Raw genomic sequence first — 21,649 nt, forward strand, 5'->3', positions numbered from 1 at the left:
CCAAAAGAAATACTGACTGGCAGAGGTGCCAATTTCATGTCAGACCTGCTGACTTGTCTGTGGAAGTACTGTAGGGTGAAGCACCTAAAGACTTCTCCTACCATCCTCAGACTAATGGTCTTGTTGAGAGGTTAAACTTTTCACTCAAGTCCATGCTACAGGCATTTGTAGACCAGTTTAAGAGGGAGTGGGACAAACATTTGCCCCACCTGTTGTTTGTTTCCAGACAGGTTCCCCAGGAATCCACATGTTTTCACCCTTTGAGTTGCGTTATGGGCATAGGATGAGATGGCCTCTAGATTTAATTTGAGATGAGTGGGAGGGGGAGTGTAATTCCCACAAGGAGTCTGTTGTGGCATATGTCCTAAACCTCAGAACAAGGCTCAGGGAACTCATAGGCTTGGTCCAGGAGAATCTGGCAGAAGTTCAACAGCAGAAAAAGGTCTAGTATGACAGGAATACTCGAGCTAGAGAGTATGCTGTAAGGCAGCAGGTAATGGTTCTCATTCCTGTCAGACATAAGCTGCAAGCAGCTTGGGAGGGACACTACAAAGTGGTAAGGAAGGTCAGTGATGTTACGTACATGGTAGAACTGCTAGACAGGAGGCAGGGAAACAAATTTTACCATGTTAACACGATGAAACCTTACCATGATAGGGTGGTCCTTGTGCTGAGTATTTGCAGTGGATTACAGGAAGAATCTGGGGCAGATCTGGTGACTGATCTCCTCAGTGAGGCTCGGACTGACACCTCAGTGGAAGGGGTAGTAATGTCCCAGCAGCTATCTCCTACCCAGGTTCAAGAAATCTGAGCAGTGTTACAGGAGTTTGGGGACATGCTCACTGGGAAACCAGGGTGCACTCACCTGGTGCAGCAACATGTGGATACAGGACCCCAAAGGCCTATTAAGCATGCCCATTATAGGGTGCCTGAGAGAGTCAAACAGACTCTGAGGGAGGAGATACAGGAAATGTTGGAACTAGGGGTATTCAGGAGTCCAACAGTCCCTGGGCCTACCCAGTGGTGCTGGTACCAAAGAAGGATGGCAGCATCAGGTTCTGTGTGGAATTACAGGAAGTTAAATAGTCACACAGAGTCAGATGCTTACCCCATGCCTAGGACATATGAAGCCCTAGAGCAGGTGGGTGGGGCTAAGTAACTTACCACCACTGATCTTACCAAGGCTTACTGGCAGGTGCCTTTGACTCCCGGTGCTAGAGAGAGAGGTCAGCCTTTGTGACTCCTTTTGGCTTGTATGAGTTCACAAAGATGCTCTTTGGGATGATAAATGCCGCACCGACTTTCCAGAGGCTGGTAGATCACATCCTAGCAGGAGCAGGAGATTTTGCCCTTGCTTACCTAGATGATATTGCCATCTACAGCCATTTTGGCAAGAGCACCTTCAGTATGTCAGGGAGGTGCTGGGCAGACTACAGAGGGCAGGGTAGACCATTAAGCCCAGCAAATGTCAGGTGCGTATGGTAGAGGTCTCTGGGACATAGAGTGGGGAGTGGTAAGATCAGGCCAGAACTGTAAGCCATTTAGTCATAGCCTGCACCTGTTACCAAAAAGCAGGTGAGGGCATTCTTAGGGACAGTAGGGTACTACAGAAAGTTCATCCCCAGTTATAGTACCATAGCTGCTCCCCTCACAGACCTGACAAGGAAAAACAGGCCAGATAATGTAGTGTGGAGCCCAGCATGTGAGCAGGCAATCCTGAAGCTTAAAGAAGCTTCAGGAGGACCCCCTGTGTTAGCCAGTTGAAATTTCAGCAAAGAATTTGTTGTGCAGGTGGATACTTCGAACCATGAGGTGGGGGATGTATTTAACCAGACTTCTTCAGAGGGAGAAGGGCACCAAGTGGTTTATCTCAGTCATAAGCTCCAACCCAGGGAGGAATGCTATGCAGCTGTAGAAAAGGAATGTCTAGCCATAGAGTGGGCACTTCAGAAACATCAGCCTTATCTGTATGGAAGGGTAGTCACTGTTTTTACAAATCATAATCGCCTAATATGGTTACATTGAGCCAGCCAGCAATCTGCCAAGTTGCTAAGGTGGAGACTAGGGTTGCAAGCATATGGTATGACAGTGCAGCACTGCAGTGGGGTTAGCAATGCCAACGCAGATGGGCTCTCAAGACAGGGAATGGTTTAAAATGTTACCAGATATTGCCCTCTCAAACAATGTTTCTCATGGGTCACTTGAAAAACTAGCAGTTCTTGTTGGGGGGAGAAATGTGATAAACCAGATGCTGCGGCCATCTAGCTGGAATTTTGTAAATAATTATATGTCACACGTAAATATTAATATGATTTATATAAACATGTGACACTGCCAGCCCAGCTAGATAGAATTTTGTAAATAATTCTATGTCATTTGTGAATAGTCATACGATTTGTATGCTTGCCTTAAAAATGTAAAAAAAACTACATGCTCTGCACTAAGCTTCAAGATTGTAACCACAGTGTACCCTGCTGGAAAAGTGTAGAAATGTGTATAAACTGTTTGCCAATGCAAATGTATGGTTTCATAGTAGAAAATGGGACATACAGAGTTAACTTGCAAAACTCTAAGAAAATAAGTTGATAAGTAAAGAGTTTTACAATGTGTTATAAAGTTAGTTTATCTCAGCTAAGTTACAGGATGTCTAGGCTAGGGGCTTCTTTCTATTGTCTGGAAACAGAGGTAATTACAGTTGTTTTACGACTTTCAGTTTCAGGCAAGCTTCCTGAGAGAGAATCGTTAGCTTCTTAGAGATAAGTATTTTTAACATATATCCTAGGCAGAGGTGACAAGAATGATGTAATCTGAGATGATTCAGTAGTAATGTATATTTTTATTTTAAGAACTATGTCAGAGAGAAAGGGAGTGCATTTTGTACTGGATCTGACAACATCACCAGCACTTTGCCTTGCTCTGTAAGTATGTTATTTAAGTACAGTGATTTCTCTTACAGATAGAAATACAGTACAATTAGTCTAGATGTTTTCTGTATTTATGTGAGACAGTCCTACAATGTTGTTTTAAAGTATTTCCTGTAATTCTGAACTCTATTGTCACTGTGCTGAGTTAATGAGTATTGTCTTGTGCTTTTATTATTTATTATTAAATATATTTAAACCTTTTAATTGTGACTGGTTTTGTATAGAGATATTTAAGATCTTATAGTACTTGCATGTATTTGGTGATACTGTACAAGCCAGTCCTAAGCAGCCTTCAAGTCTTAGTCACACTTACCATTTGGATAATAGTAACATTGCACAATAGAGTTGGAGACCCTTTTATAAGGGCCTTTATAGTAGCTGATAAGGGTGGTAGGTGGCACTACCGTATAGTCTGGGCAGAAGGGGGCATAGCTGGAGAACGTGTGCCAGCCTTCCCCAGGAGTGTCTGTGTGTTTGTATATAAATTAAATCTCAAAGTGTGTGTGAGTGTGTGTGTGTGTGTGTGTGTGTGTGTGTGTGTGTGTGTGTGTGTGTGTGTGTGTGTGTGTGTGTGTGTGTCAGCAACTTGGGCAGGGACACGAAACACTGGTTGGACAGAGAGAATGCTGGAGCTTCTGACAGTTAACTATTTTTAACTGGTTCGTATTACCTGATCAAATGTTTAGTTTAGTGAATACCTAAACATCGATCTGATAATAGCGAAAGCAAAAAACTACAAATGGCCTATTTATCACAGGGAAAGAATTCCCTTGTCTGTTATGCAGATTTTGCCCCTTTCCAAACTGTAGACCAATCTTGGTGTTTGTATATTTAGTTACAGGGGTACGGGGGGCACAGTCCCTCACATGGGGGGTGTGGGGGGCAAAGCCCCCCACTTAATTTTTGTTTACTTTTTTTTTTTTTTTTTGCGGCTGAGGGAATTTGTTCCGTTCATTAAATTGGCTGTTCACTGTTTTAATTTTTCGATATTACCTGATCGACGTTTAGGTATTCACTAACCTAAACATTCAACCGGGTAATATAGATGCTTTTTCACTGAGACATGCTAAAATTTAAGTTCCGGCTAGCCTGGGAAACTTAGGCAGAGGTGACAAGAATGATGTAATCTGAGATGATTCAGCAGTAATGTATATTATTAATTTAAGAACTATCTTAGAGAGAAATAAAGTGCATTTTGTATTTTGTTATGGATCTGACAACATCACCATCGCTTTGCCTTGCTCTGTAGGTAAGTTATTTAAGTACAGTAATTTCTGTTAGAGATGGATAGAAATGCAATAAGATTAGTCTAGATGTTTATTGTATTCATGTGAGACTGTCCTACAATGTTGTTTTAAAGTATTTCCTGTGATTCTGAACTCTATTGTCACTGTGCTGAGTTAATGAGTATTGTACTTTTATTATTTGTTATTAAATATATTTAAACCTTTTAATTGTGGCTGGTTTTGTATAGAGATATTTAAGATCTTAGAGTACTTGCATGTATTTGCCACTCCTAAATAGCCTTTTAAGTCTTAGTCATACTTACTATTTAGATAATAGTAACATTACACTGTAGAACTGGACACCCTTTGGTACGGGCCTTTATAGTAGCCGCTAAGGGTGGGAAGTGGGAGATGGTACTACTGTATAGTCTGAGCAGAAGGGGGCATAGCTGGAGAACCTATGCCAGCCTTCCCTAGGAGTGTCTGTGTGTTTGTATATAAATCAGATCTCAAAGTGTGTGTGTGTCAGCTACTTAGACAGGGATACAAAGCACTGGTTGGACAGAGAGGGTGATAGAGGTTTTGACTTGACCACCTGACTGAGATCTTAACCCTATACTTGTGCCAGAGGGGAGTCTTATTGGGAATCTGGAGAGAGAGGGAGAAACCAGTCCCAGACTGACTGTGATATCTGTGTGCTCTTGGGAAAATTGTACTTTCTTGTGTGTGTACTGTTCATCCTCCCAATGTGCACATCCCTCACTGGTGTTAGTGGTGAGGATTGAGGCTCCTTGATTACTGAGCCAATGCAGGGGCATCACATATTAATTGTTTGGCAGTGGTGGGATAGCCACATCAATAATTGTTTGATAGTGGTGTGATAGCCACATCACATATTAATTGGCTTGTAATGGTGTTAACATTGAATTCATGTAGCTTGTGTACAGTGATCACTGAAGGTGTTTTTGTACTCTAAATTAGCCAAGCAGTGAACATTCGGAGTTCATATCACAATTGTTTTATTTCTTTTGTTAGCCTAGTTAGTCAGGGAGAGCAGGCAAGCATGTCAGCAGAGGAGTATGGCAAGCTGACAAGGAACCAGTTGGCCGAGATGTGCCAGGCTAAAGGACTAGTGCAGGAAAACCTGACTAAAGCAGACATGATTGCAGCTTTAGTCACAGCTGCATCCGAGAATAGCAACCAGGGGGATAATTGGACTGGCCATGGAGATGTCGTCACTCAGAGAATGGACAGCTCAACCTTTCTACAGAGGACTTAAAAATCTGTTGGGAGCTAAAAAGACTCGAGTTGGAGGCCAAGCATTTGGAAATAGGAGTAGAAGAGAGACTGAGGCATCTAGAGACGGAAGGAAATGAGAAACTGTAATGTCTGCAGGCTAAGGAGAATAAGAAACTGCTACGCCAGGAAGCTGAGGAGAAGGAGAGGCAGAGGCAACATGAAAAGGAGATGCTGACTCTTTTCCAAAGTTGTGGAGGTAATGTGAAAGGGAGTAACTGAACCCCAGAAGCAAAAAAGGTCAGTATATTCCTTCCACAATTTACAGAGGGTGATCATTTTGATCATTTAATTTATATGTTTGAGAGGGTATGTAAGCAGTATAATGTTGACCAAGGGCTATAGGTACAGTTCTTGACCCCCATACTCCATGGTTAAGCTATAACTGTTTTGTCCAAACTGTCTGACATTGACTTTTTAAATTATAATGCTAGAAAGAATTGCCTGCTAGAATTTATTAAGCTAACACCTGAAGCTTTTAGGAAAAAGTTTCATGAGCATAGACACAAGGCAGATGAAAGTGTGTGTGAATATGTTGCTGAACTGAGCACTTATTTTCATAGGTGTGTGAGAGGATGTCAGGTCACCACTTTTGAAGGGCTGGCAGACCTTTTGGTCAGGGAACAAGCCCTTAACACTTTGCCTGAGACATGAGGGTCTGGTTAGTTAATAGACAATGCCTTACTGTAGATGAGGTGGGGAAGAAGGAAGACCTATACCTAGCAAGCAGGGCATCCCTGCACAGGAAAGGAACACCCAGTGCTGCTCATGGGTCTAAGGAAACCCATGGTGGGCAGCCCAGACTGCCCCAACAGAGTCTGCCAGTAGCAGGGGAAGTGAGTAGTCCAGGAAAACATCCAGGACCTAGGGTTAAATGTTTTGAATGCAACCAGCATATAGATGTTCATGGAGGTAAGGTGGGGAATAAAAGGTGAGAGAGTCAGTAGGTGGGAATGACAAAATGCCAACAGTAGATTGTCTCGAGACAACAAGGGTACTGGACTACCACAATATGTTATATCTGATCTTAGTCAATGGCAAAGAGACCATTGCTAACAGAGACACAGCCTCTGACATAACCATTGTGAAGCCTGCAATGTTTACAGAGGATCACTACTTGCCTGGGCAGTCTACTCCAATCAGAGCTTTAGGAGGGACCTCATTCCAAATACCTTTGGCTGGGGGTCACCTTGACTGGGAGGGTGGAAAAGGAAGCCAGCAGGTAGGTGTGTTGAGGATATCCATGTAGATGTCCTGATAGGGAAAAACTTTGATCATGCAGTACCATGTGTTCATGCAGTTACATGCAGTCAGACTAGGAGACAAGCATATGAGTCTGGTAGCCTGGGGGAGACCCAGACAGACCACACACTTGCAGCCAGGACTGGTGAGGTGGTTACTTCAGGGAGGGAGCTACCCTGTAACAGTGAGACTAAAAGTGAGACACAGCTGCTTGTGGGTGCTGATGTTCCCTTGGACAGAGTGACTGCAAGGGCAGAGGTGAGTAGTAGTTCCCAGGCTGACAGTAAGGCATCACTGTCAGAGGATACCAAACTTCCTGTGGAAGGGGAGATGGGAAGGATTGCAAACAGAAAGTTGGGACAGGCTCAGATCTCAGACCCTACATAACAAGGTATGAGAGAGGAAGCTAGTGCAGCACCTGATTTTCAAGGGAAGGGGGATTCTGTATTCTGGGACAAAGGGTTACTGTATAGAGAGTGGACCCCTGAAGGAGGGCTAGAAGGTGAGATGATGCAGCAGTTGGTAGTGCCTACAGCCTACCATCTGGCACTTCTAGCCATAGCCCATGATATTCCCTTTGCAGGTCATATGAGGATAAAATGTACAAAGAGACATATTATGCAGAACTTCTATTGGCCTGGAATTTCCAGAGATGTAACAGGGTACTGCAGGACCTGTGAGGAGTGCCAAAAGGTAGGCAAGACAGGAGACAAGGTGGAAGCTCCTTTGATGTCTTTGCCTGTGACTGGGGAGCCATTTCAGAGGGTAGCTATAGATATTGTGGGGCCTCTGAGTACCTCAAGTTCCACAAGTAAAAAGTGTATCCTCGTGGTAGTAGATAATGCTACAAATTACCCTGAGGCCATGGCTTTGTCCTCCATTGAGCCGGAAAAGGTGGCAAATGCTTTGTTAGAGATTTTCAGCAGGGTAAGTTTCCCAAAAGAAATACTGACTGGCAGAGGTGCCAATTTCATGTCAGACCTGCTGACTTGTCTGTGGAAGTACTGTAGGGTGAAGCACCTAAAGACTTCTCCTACCATCCTCAGACTAATGGTCTTGTTGAGAGGTTAAACTTTTCACTCAAGTCCATGCTACAGGCATTTGTAGACCAGTTTAAGAGGGAGTGGGACAAACATTTGCCCCACCTGTTGTTTGTTTCCAGACAGGTTCCCCAGGAATCCACATGTTTTTCACCCTTTGAGTTGCGTTATGGGCATAGGATGAGATGGCCTCTAGATTTAATTTGAGATGAGTGGGAGGGGGAGTGTAATTCCCACAAGGAGTCTGTTGTGGCATATGTCCTAAACCTCAGAACAAGGCTCAGGGAACTCATAGGCTTGGTCCAGGAGAATCTGGCAGAAGTTCAACAGCAGAAAAAGGTCTAGTATGACAGGAATACTCGAGCTAGAGAGTATGCTGTAGGGCAGCAGGTAATGGTTCTCATTCCTGTCAGACATAAGCTGCAAGCAGCTTGGGAGGGACACTACAAAGTGGTAAGGAAGGTCAGTGATGTTACGTACATGGTAGAACTGCTAGACAGGAGGCAGGGAAACAAATTTTACCATGTTAACACGATGAAACCTTACCATGATAGGGTGGTCCTTGTGCTGAGTATTTGCAGTGGATTACAGGAAGAATCTGGGGCAGATCTGGTGACTGATCTCCTCAGTGAGGCTCGGACTGACACCTCAGTGGAAGGGGTAGTAATGTCCCAGCAGCTATCTCCTACCCAGGTTCAAGAAATCTGAGCAGTGTTACAGGAGTTTGGGGACATGCTCACTGGGAAACCAGGGTGCACCCACCTGGTGCAGCACCATGTGGATACAGGACCCCAAAGGCCTATTAAGCATGTCCATTATAGGGTGCCTGAGAGAGTCAAACAGACTCTGAGGGAGGAGATACAGGAAATGTTGGAACTAGGGGTATTCAGGAGTCCAACAGTCCCTGGGCCTACCCAGTGGTGCTGGTACCAAAGAAGGATGGCAGCATCAGGTTCTGTGTGGAATTACAGGAAGTTAAATAGTCACACAGAGTCAGATGCTTACCCCATGCCTAGGACAGATGAAGCCCTAGAGCAGGTGGGTGGGGCTAAGTAACTTACCACCACTGATCTTACCAAGGCTTACTGGCAGGTGCCTTTGACTCCCGGTGCTAGAGAGAGGTCAGCCTTTGTGACTCCTTTTGGCTTGTATGAGTTCACAAAGATGCTCTTTGGGATGATAAATGCCGCACCGACTTTCCAGAGGCTGGTAGATCACATCCTAGCAGGAGCAGGAGATTTTGCCCTTGCTTACCTAGATGATATTGCCATCTACAGCCATTCTGGCAAGAGCACCTTCAGTATGTCAGGGAGGTGCTGGGCAGACTACAGAGGGCAGGGTAGACCATTAAGCCCAGCAAATGTCAGGTGCATATGGTAGAGGTCTCTGGGACATAGAGTGGGGAGTGGTAAGATCAGGCCAGAACTGTAAGCCATTTAGTCATAGCCTGCACCTGTTACCAAAAAGCAGGTGAGGGCATTCTTAGGGACAGTAGGGTACTACAGAAAGTTCATCCCCAGTTATAGTACCATAGCTGCTCCCCTCACAGACCTGACAAGGAAAAACAGGTCAGATAATGTAGTGTGGAGCCCAGCATGTGAGCAGGCAATCCTGAAGCTTAAAGAATCTTCAGGAGGACCCCCTGTGTTAGCCAGTTGAAATTTCAGCAAAGAATTTGTTGTGCAGGTGGATACTTCGAACCATGAGGTGGGGGATGTATTTAACCAGACTTCTTCAGAGGGAGAAGGGCACCAAGTGGTTTATCTCAGTCATAAGCTCCAACCCAGGGAGGAATGCTATGCAGCTGTAGAAAAGGAATGTCTAGCCATAGAGTGGGCACTGCAGAAACGTCAGCCTTATCTGTATGGAAGGGTATTCACTGTTTTTACAAATCATAATCGCCTAATATGGTTACATTGAGCCAGCCAGCAATCTGCCAAGTTGCTAAGGTGGAGACTAGGGTTGCAAGCATATGGTATGACAGTGCAGCACTGCAGTGGGGTTAGCAATGCCAACGCAGATGGGCTCTCAAGACAGGGAATGGTTTAAAATGTTACCAGATATTGCCCTCTCAAAGAATGTTTCTCATGGGTCACTTGAAAAACTAGCAGTTCTTGTTGGGGGGAGAAATGTGATAAACCAGATGCTGCGGCCATCTAGCTGGAATTTTGTAAATAATTATATGTCACACGTAAATATTAATATGATTTATATAAACATGTGACAATGCCAGCCCAGCTAGATAGAATTTTGTAAATAATTCTATGTCATTTGTGAATAGTCATACGATTTGTATGCTTGCCTTAAAAATGTAAAAAAACTACATGCTCTGCACTAAGCTTCAAGATTGTAACCACAGTGTACCCTGCTGGAAAAGTGTAGAAATGTGTATAAACTGTTTGCCAATGCAAATGTATGGTTTCATAGTAGAAAATGGGACATACAGAGTTAACTTGCAAAACTCTAAGAAAATAAGTTGATAAGTAAAGAGTTTTACAATGTGTTATAAAGTTAGTTTATCTCAGCTAAGTTACAGGATGTCTAGGCTAGGGGCTTCTTTCTATTGTCTGGAAACAGAGGTAATTACAGTTGTTTTACGACTTTCAGTTTCAGGCAAGCTTCCTGAGAGAGAATCGTTAGCTTCTTAGAGATAAGTATTTTTAACATATATCCTAGGCAGAGGTGACAAGAATGATGTAATCTGAGATGATTCAGTAGTAATGTATATTTTATTTTAAGAACTATGTCAGAGAGAAAGGAGTGCATTTTGTACTGGATCTGACAACATCACCAGCACTTTGCCTTGCTCTGTAAGTATGTTATTTAAGTACAGTGATTTCTCTTACAGATAGAAATACAGTACAATTAGTCTAGATGTTTTCTGTATTTATGTGAGACAGTCCTACAATGTTGTTTTAAAGTATTTCCTGTAATTCTGAACTCTATTGTCACTGTGCTGAGTTAATGAGTATTGTCTTGTGCTTTTATTATTTATTATTAAATATATTTAAACCTTTTAATTGTGACTGGTTTTGTATAGAGATATTTAAGATCTTATAGTACTTGCATGTATTTGGTGATACTGTACAAGCCAGTCCTAAGCAGCCTTCAAGTCTTAGTCACACTTACCATTTGGATAATAGTAACATTGCACAATAGAGTTGGAGACCCTTTTATAAGGGCCTTTATAGTAGCTGATAAGGGTGGTAGGTGGCACTACCGTATAGTCTGGGCAGAAGGGGGCATAGCTGGAGAACGTGTGCCAGCCTTCCCCAGGAGTGTCTGTGTGTTTGTATATAAATTAAATCTCAAAGTGTGTGTGAGTGTGTGTGTGTGTGTGTGTGTGTGTGTGTGTGTGTGTGTGTGTGTGTGTGTGTGTGTGTGTGTGTGTGTCAGCAACTTGAGCAGGGACACGAAACACTGGTTGGACAGAGAGAATGCTGGAGGTTTTGGCATGACCACTCGAATGAGATCTTAACCCTATAGCTGTGCCAATGAGACGTCTTACTGGGATTCTGGAAAGAGAGGGAGAAACCAGCCCCAGACTGACTGTGATATCTGTGTGCTCTTAAGGGAAATTGTACTTTACTCTGTGTTTGTGTACTGTTCATCCTCCAAATGTGCATGTCTCTCACTGGTGTACGTGGTGACGACTGAGACTCTTTAATTACTGGACTAGTACGGGGTGCCACACAAGTCTTCAGGAAAAAAAGTTTCTTTCTTACACAGGTATTTATGCTGAATGCTTCTTATGCTTAGTGGGAGTGACTTCCAAACATGGGAGACAGAGTGCTTGTAAAAGGTCTTACCAATTTTTTTGTTGGGTTTGTATAACTGAAGGAGGTGTTTACTGGCAGTATGGAGGTGATGATGGGGGTTATAGAAAGAGACTGAATTGGACATGGAGGGACAGGATGAGGGCTCATATAGGATAGAGTGTACAATATGTAGTTAGGGTATAAGTAACAATTTGGAGAATTCTGGCCATTGTCGTGGCTTAAGGGCAAGACAGTGGTGAGATATGTAAGGAAGGTTGGTGGAAAATCTGGCAGTTTTGTTATAAGTTTACTATAGTTTAGTGATAAGAGATGTTTGAACATGAGTAAGGACAGGGGCAGCATAAAGAAGGCAGGGTAGGAGTAGGGCCTGAGCAAGGGAGGGTTTGGAGGAGGGTGACAGAAATTTTTGATTACAAAAGAGAAGGCCACATTTCTGGTGGGTCTTTTTTATACTTTGTTTAATATGAATATTACATTTTAATTGTCAATGATACCTACAAATAATTTAGTATGGGGTTCAGGTTTAATAATGGTGTTATTCAGAGAGGATACAGAGAAAGAGGCTTTTTGCTGAGTAAGTGTTTTATGGAGGAAGAGGAGGAGTTTGTTTTTGTGTTTTTTTTTTATTTAATATGAGTTGGTTATCATAGAGCCAGGTTTCGATAGAAGAAAAGGTTTGTTGAGTGAGAGCTAGTAGAACAGGGATGTTGTGGGCAGAGGTAATGAGGATAGAGTTGTCAGAAGACTGTAAAAGTGTAGAGAGGTTAATAGCAGCGGGAAGTTTATTAGTGAATATATTAAACAGGAGGGGGCCCAGAAATTATCCTTGTGGAGCTCCAGTATTAACAGGGAGGAATGGAGAGAGGACAGTTTGCCAGTGACCAGATTGCTGACTGCCAGAGAGATAGCTAGAGAACCACTTGATGAAGGAGGTAGAGAGCTGTAGGTCTGAGAGTTTATTTAGAAGTTTAGAATGAGCATCAGTATCAAAGGCCTTTGAAAGATATAGGAAAAGAATGGAGACAAGGAGGTTATTGTCATGGGCTTCAGCTATTATTTGGGTAAATGACAGCAATGCAGTAGAAGTGCTATGGTGGGTCCTAAAGCCATGTTGGATAGGAATGAGGAGATTGTTATCAAGAAGGTGTTTGAGTAGCTGAACATGGATGCACTTCGCCAAGATTTTTGATAGGGGGGGCCAAGATAGCAATTGGTCTAAAGTTATAGGGATCTGTAGAGTTTTTTTTTTTTTTTTGTTCAAAACAGGTTTATTGTCTTAACATATAAGAGAAATATCATAACAATGTTATACAAGTAATTAAAAATAGGTATTATTATAATATTCAACAAAACAACTAAAGTATTTACAAAGACATCCACTACAATCAGATCAATTAATTAAACTAAAATACCATGCTATTGAAATTAAAATTTTTTTAACAAATTTTGTAAATTATCCCATACAATAAAATAAGATGTTTTTCTATTTGTTCTAGTCCTAATTGTGTTTATTTCCATATGGCACACTATATTCATAACATTTTTAAATTCATTGAACGAAGGAGGTGTATCTGAAATCCAATTTCTAGTTATTATTTTCCTAGCCACTGCTAGAATAGACCATAACAAGGGAAGCTTAACCTTTTAACACTTTGAGGTACAGGTGTGTTGAATAATATAAGAGATTTAGAAATAATGAAATTATCTGTAAAAAGAGCCTGCAAAAATTCATTAATTGACTTCCAGTATTCTTTCAATTTTATACAGTCATAAAACATATGAGCCCAGTCAGCATTAATTTCTACATTACATCTCTTACATAGATTATCTTTATTATTTATTTTATTCATCATCAAAGGTGTATAAAAGATCTATGTAAAATTTCCATGTATAAAGTCTCCAGACAATGGAAGGCGTAGTTCTATAAGCAGATTCCAATATATATTGTTTATCTTGTTGATTTGGTGGGTCCCCATTAATAGAAGTGAAATAATTCCAGTATGAATCTACACTGTAAAAAGTTTCTTGTCTGATAACTTTATATATGTATGAAAGTTTACCTTTATCAGAAACTTTATGTTGAAAATTTAATATCAAGTAATCAATCAGTGTTGGAATAGATTCTTTAACAGTTATAGACATTAAATCTATTTTATTAATGAGATGTTGTCGAAAGGTCTGAACCTCTAACCAGCAAGTTTCTCTTAGATCAAATTCTTGTTTTAAGAAATCAAGATTTTTAACTTTATTATCAGATATCAACTGATACCGGTACTTTAGATCATTATCTATAGCTAAATGAGTTCCTTTAGAAGTAGATGACAAAAGCATACCCTGAGTATACATTATAGGAAATACAATAAAATTCCATTCCCTATACTTAGGGTGCATGAATATAAAGTTACGATAACTAATAATAATATTTAATGGGTAACAAACCATATGTTTAGGTGTAATAGGTGAAGTACAAAATTCCTTTAGTAACCATAACATGGAGTTATTTACAATCATATTTTTATGTGTTAAGGAGATTTTCATGAAGTGTATACTAATTAGCTCCCAATAATCTTTCCATTTTGTGACATATGACTGATCTATTAATAAAGTAATAACTTTTACAATAGAAGAGATAGTATATAAATTAAAGTCTGGAAAAGAAATACCCCTTGAGACCAGCTATTAGTATGTTTCTTTAATGCAATCCTAGGTCTATTAGGTGCCCATAAGAAATTTAACATTAGTGTGTTCAGTTTCTTGATAATTATTTTTGTAGGTGGAAGTATTATTGATTGTATTAAGTATAAAATCTTGGGGAATATTATCATTTTAATAATTGTAAGTCTCTCCTCCATAGTAAAAAACATATTATTCCAGGTATTAAAAAGATTTTGTATATTAAGAAAACAGGTATTATAATTATTATATATAATAGATTTAATATCTTTAGATAGTATTATACCTAACTAAGTTATCTGACCCGAATTGGGTACATATTTAGTAAAATCACTAATGAGAATATTTTTTCGTGTATATATAGGTAGTATTTTAGTTTTTTCTTCATTGAATATTAAACCAGAAATACTTTTAAAATTCATCATGTTATCAAATAGAGACTGTATAGAAGAATTAGATCCTGCTGATGTAATTAGAACATCATCTGCAAAAAGTTGAATTTTGGATGTTGTATTTTCATCTATTTCAAAACCCTCTATGTCAGTACTGTTTCTGATCAAATTAGCCCAAGGCTCCATTACTAAAGTGAATAATAGTGGATAAAGTGGACATCCTTGTTTTGTATCTTTAAGAATGGGTATTTTTTGTGAAACATATGTTCCTACCTTAATATAAGCCAACGTTCCTTTGTATAAATGTTCAATTAGATTTACAAATGCATCCGAGAAGTTTGTGCACTTCATTAAGGTAAACAGATAGTCCCAACTTACTGAATCAAATGCTTAACTTATATCAAGACTAATAAGTGTTAAATCTTTCTTTTTCCTATTTGCAAAATCTATTAATGTTAAAGTTCTTCTTATATTATCAAAAGATTTTCTATTTACAATGAAGCCTGTCTGATCTATATCTATAATGCCGGGAATGATTGTCTTCAATCTATCAGCAAAGATATTCATAAACATTTTATAATCAACATTAAGTAATGAGATGGGCCGATATGAAGAACATCTAGTTTGATCTTTATTAGGTTTTAAAATTGGCGAAATAAATGTATATTGCCAAGATGGGGGGTTATTAACTCAGTTTGGGCCAAAATAAAAACCTTATGTATTAATGAATATGTATTTTTAGAAAGGATTTTATATATCTCTGGTATAATACCATCATTACCCGGTGCTTTGTTTGATTTAAGCTTATTTATTTGTGTAATAACTTCTGTATATGAAATACTCTTGTCCAATAGTTTAATCTTTTGTTTATTAAGCTTTTTATTCATATTTGTGGTTATAAACTCCTTTATTTTATCTTTAGGTTCCATGTTAATATTATTATGGTTAATTTTGTAAAAGTGATTTCTAAATCCATCTAGTATTTCTGGTATACTAGAAACATTCTTCTTTTTCCTTAGAGAAAAGATTTCTTTGATATGGTTTTGTTTATTCAACCTTTTTGTTTTATTTTTAAGTCTATGTAAGTATTTGGGGCTTATTGAATAAGACAAAAACTTGTATTTCTCTAAAGTTATTTTAACTTTATGAGTTAAAATTTCTTTGTATTTCTCATTTAGTTTGTTTATTTCTTCAATAACTTTCTTGTCCATAATATTTTCTTTATTATTATGTTTATAAGAGTCTAATTTACTTTGAATATCTAACAATTCCTTATCCCAAGATTTCCTTTTATTATTATACCATCTGATACTTTGTCCATATAGATATGATTTTAAGGCATCCCAAACATAAACAATGGAGACTTCAGGAGTGTTATTTATGTCTAAAAATGTTTTACTTCTGAAAGTATATATTCTTTATAGTCTTTTAGTTGAGTTAAGTATGCTGGTATCCTTTTGATCTGAACATTATGAGTATTTTTATCATGAATTCAAAAACAATTGAATTATGATCAGATATAGGACATGAAATGATTTTGGAATTAATGAAATCTGTTACCATCTGGTTAGAAATAAAGACCCTATCTATTTTTGAATAAGTTTTGTATCTGTTAGAAAAAAAGGTGTATGGTAATGATTTTGAATCTATCTGATTATTAATATCATTCAAATGATAAGAATTAGCAAAATCCTTTAAATGTTTTGCATTAGATGTAATTCTTCTCTTTCCTATAGTGGTAGTATCACTTTCATGTAGTATACAATTAAAGTCACCAGCTAAAATAATATCTCCTATAGAGAATGATATGATCTTATCAAGATGATGTTTCACTGTATTAATACCAATTCCAGGTATCCAATATACATTAATTAAAGTGTAAGTCTTCCCATTAATTTGTATTGTAACCATACAAAACATTCCTTTGTCATCCTGATAAGACTTAATGGTTTTAGGAATGGGCATACTTTTATTCCATAAAATAGCCACTCCTCTTTTTCTGAGTGTGCTCTGAACTAACCAATACTGTATATTTGTTTGTGGCTAGTTTATCAATATCTTTTTCAAGAGATGGGTTTCTTGTAGGAAGACTAAGTTGGCCTTATGTAAATTAATGTATCTTATTAGGCTTGCCCTTTTACATGGATTATTCAATCCATTAATGTTTAAAGAAATTCCTTTTAAAGATGTCATTTGGCATTTTAAAACTTAAGAATCTTATGATCAAAATAACAAATAACAAGCTAAGTAATGTTACATCTCCTCCTTTAGGTGTACCTTTAAATATAGCTGTATTTATTGAATCTCTTATGGGATTTCGTATAGGATTCAATTTTGTTTGTAGTGACAATAAATGTACAAAATATATTGTGGATGTCAAAACTATATACAAATAACAATGAACAAGTGAAAATAATGTAAGGATTAAACCTTGCATCCAGCCTGGAGTTATAAACTCCAACTTAGAGTAGTATTTACCACTCAAGTTAACCCCTACCCTAAGCAGCAGTACGTCAGCTACCACCTTATCAATTTAATACTAGTTATATTTAACTGAAGTTAACAGTTTTCAATTCAATTATCTAGCAAGACAAGACTACACATTTGGTAAAACAGCATCATATAAACTAAAATAAACCTTTTTTTTTTTTTTTTTTTTTTAAAAACTGTTCATACTACTATATACATCCATGTAATATAAAACACTTGTATTCAAATAGCATTCAAATAATCTTGATGTTAGAAATCAAGAGGAGAGAAAAATAAGTTCTAACATTCATTTAAATCAAAAACATTGGCTAATATGATTCAGACATTACATATATTAGGATGCATCTATTTTCTGTCATGTAAATACAGTTAACAGCTTCCAAAAAAAACCTTGAATTGCTTGTATATGAGCATTTACTCAAACTCATTATTGCCAATAGAATAAAATATTGTATTCATAGAAATTGTTATAAATCATACTTCATAGTTAAGCAGATTCTCAGAAACATTTATATACATATCTACATACACACACATACACACACACACACACACACACACACACACATATATATATGGTTCTACCTCACTTCACCGACACGCCGGAACATCGACAGGGAAATCGCGAGCCCCAGAAGATTGACAGCGCAGAAGACCGACGCGACGGGACCAAGAAGATCGACAAGCAGAAGACCGACCCGACGGATGAAAGCACCGATGCCGAGGATGCCGAAATGGGAAAAGGCTGTGTAAGTATGCGGTAGTGACGGACGTTAGGGTGCGAGTAAGGTAAGTGGGGATAGGGGTGGGTTAAGTGAGTTAGGGTTAGGGAGCGGGTCAGGTAAGTGTGCGGTAGTGATTGTGTTTGGGTTAGGGGCGGGATAAGTGAGTTAGGGTTAGGGAGCGGGTCAGGTAAGTGTGCGGTAGTGATTGTGTTTGGGTTAGGGGCGGGATAAGTGAGTTAGGGTTAGGAGCCGGGTCAGGTAAGTGTGCGGTAGTGACGGACCTTAGGGTTAGGGTTTGGGTCAGGGTTGTAGGTAGTTGTGTATGTGTGGTTTAGTGTGGGGTTGTAGGGATTTTGGTGTGCTTGTGTTGTGTATGTGGTTTTTGGACGGGGAATGTGTTTAGGTTGTTGATTGTGGTGTGTGAAGTGTATGAGGTTTCGTGTTTGTGTACCGTCGGTTATTTCGTTGTCGGGCATGTGGGATTTCGTGTTTTTGTACTGTCGGTGATGTGGTGTATATACATACATACACACATACACACACATATACATATATATATATATATATATATATATATATATATATATATATATATATATATACACATGCATACACACACACACACATACACACACACACACACACATGCACACATTCTTTTACACACACACACACACACACACACACACACACACACACACACATACACACAAACACACACACACACATACACACACACACACACACACACACACACACACACACACACACATACACACACACACACACACACACACATACATATATATATATATATATGATCTCACTGAGTTGTATCTTTACTGAGCACCATCTTACATTGCTGTCCCTTCAATAAATCTGTCTGCTTTATACAAAATAATGCACAGCAAACACATTTTAGTAACCAGATTTTACAAACATGCTATACTACTGCTTTAAAATATATCACATGACAATTTCTTCCAGTATAGAGTTATAAAATTATTTATGCTTGTCAATCAGATGAATTAAATGAGTTATAGTAATGTATATGTTTGGGACATAGGTTTTAACACATATTATTAATCTGCTATTCCTGTATCTGTGATGTGTCAGTGTGATATCTAGGTCAAAGGTGAGACCAGCTGCTTTCAGCTTCTCTGTGAGAATTCTGAGAGTTGAAGCTTTTGAAGTAGCTCATGGACACTGTGCATGAGACAGCCCACATCCCAGATTGTCTCTCTTAACATTTTGGCGGGAAACTTATTAAAAACTAGTGGCAAACATTCATTTAGCAGTGTAAATGCATCTAAACATGACAAAACCTTCACAATGCATTCTACAGGTTATTACAGACTCTATGTAAGTGAAATCAAGCCCAAAATTATTAATAAGTAACAAAACTCAACATTTTTGTCCCAACTCAACTCCTATGCGAATCTTATTATTTACTGTGTCTATATGATCAAAAGTATGTCTATATATTAATAAAGAAAAGAAAAAGAGAGTAGAAAGTAAAAGGGTGTAAGGCAGAAATAAAAAAAAATGTAAGAGAAAGCTATAAGAAGTATATACAATAGAATATTACTTACTGTTTATATTAATAGAGTTAAAAATAAAACATATTATTTACTATTATTTAGTTCTAATTATTATTAGTTAAAGCATGACAGATTATTTACAAACAAGCATAAGCAGTGTAATCAAGAAAGTATAATTAGGTAGTGTCATTCCTGTATCTGTGATGTGTCAGTGTGATATTTAGGTCAAAGGTGAGACTAGCTGCTTTCAGCTTCTCTGTGAGAATTCTGAGAGTTGAAGCTTTTGAAGTAGCTCACGGACACTGTGCATGAGACAGCCCACATCCCAGATTGTCTCTCTTAACATTTTGGCAGGAAACTTATTAAAAACTAGTGACAAACATTCATTTAGCAGTGTAAATGCATCTAAACATGACAAAACCTTCACAATGCATTCTACAGGTTATTACAGACTCTATGTAAGTGAAATCAAGCCCAAAATTATTAATAAGTAACAAAACTCAACATTTTGTCCCAACTCAACTCCTATGCAAATCTTATTATTTACTGTGTCTATATTATCAAAAGCATTTCTATATATTAATAAAGAAAAGAAAAGAGAGTAGAAAGTAAAAGGGTGTAAGGCAGAAATAAAAAAAATGTAAGAGAAAGCTATAAGAAGTATATACAATAGAATATTACTTACTGTTTATATTAATAGAGTTAAAAATAAAACATATTTACTATTATTTAGTTCTAATTATTATTAGTTAAAGCATGACAGATTATTTACAAACAAGCATAAGCAGTGTAATCAAGAAAGAATAATTAGGAATAGCATTTGAAGAACATATAAACTTTTTACAAGGAATAAATATGTTATTATTCTATTAATCATAATTTCATTACTCTTCTCCCTGCCCTCCCCACCCTTTACCCACTACATAATCTAAATCGAATGTCATTGTTTAAACAAAGAAAAGAAGAAAAAGATAAAGGAAAAAAAAATGTATCAAATTACTGACCTTATTTTTCCTCTTCAGAAAGAGAAACAAGTTGAGTCACAGCTTGCCATTAAATCTCCAGATATTTTGACTAGTTATGAAACAAAACATTTCTTTGCACACAGAGAATAACTTTGATTAAATCTTTTTCAAAATATTTGTTGCTTCTTGGAAATGCAGGAACTATATTTAAAAAGATTAATAATAAAATAAAATGATGAGAGAGAAGAAAAACATAGTACAAATCATTTGTTTTTTAGTCTCTTCTTCTTCTCTGAAGTCTTCCACGAGGTTTCAGTTGCCAGTCTCTTTAACGAAGGACTAGCCCATTCCATTTCTTCTATTTTTCCAAAATCTTATTTTTTTTGATAAACAGTAAAGCAGAGTCTAAGTCATCGAAAATTTTAGGACCATCAGGAAGGAAGATTTTAAGCTTGGCAGGAAACAGAAGGTATGTTTTAAACTGTGCTTTTTTAAGCTCCCTTATTAGTGGCAGAAAAACTTTTCTTTTAGCTAATACCATGGAAGAATAGTCATTGTCAAAACGCACAGTTGTTTCATTAATCTTAACAGGAGCTTTAGCCCAAGCAGATTTAAGAACCATCTCTTTATCAAAAGATGATAGAAATCTAACTATAACTGATCTAGGATAGTTTTTGTTAGAGTTAGTATTAGCTATAGATCTATGTGCTCTTTCGATACCAAAGAGAATGCTTCTGGTAAATCTAAAGTTTTAGGGAGCCATGTTGTTAAAAAGAAGTAATATTGTTACCTTCAATATTTTCTGGCAGTCCAAAAATCCTAATGTTATTGCGCCTAGATCTATTTTCCAGGTCATCTAGCTTTGTTTGTAAATGTGTATTTTGTTTCAGCAGAAACTCAATGTTGATTTCCTCTTCTTGTATTCTATTTTCCATGCCATTCACAGCTTCTTCTATGCCTGTCATCTGGATCTTCTGTTGTTGCAGGTCCATATGTAACAAGTCTATTTGTTTTGTAGTTTTTCTATGAAAGTGTCTATTTTAGTATCCATTTTATCCATCTTAGCAGTAAGTTGCTGGACTATAATTATCAGAGACTGAAGTTCTTTCTTGATGCTGGAGTCTTGAGAATTTGTCTTACTGGAACTCATTTCAGACTGATAAACTGACAGGAAAATTTCCAAAGTAATTTCTAACAGGAATATTATTAAGATTTCCTTTCTTTTTTAGATATAGTTCAAGAACTATATAAAACAAACATATTTAGAAAGAAAATTACTTCAAAAATTAATTTTTTAAGTAATTAATTCCTGTCAATGTAATGAAATTGGTGGAGCTGAAGAAATCTGCTGCTATC

Source organism: Protopterus annectens, chromosome 2.part0 (assembly GCF_019279795.1).
Source record: "Protopterus annectens isolate FY-2018-M chromosome 2.part0, PAN1.0, whole genome shotgun sequence".
Taxonomy (NCBI): Eukaryota; Metazoa; Chordata; order Ceratodontiformes; family Protopteridae; genus Protopterus; species Protopterus annectens.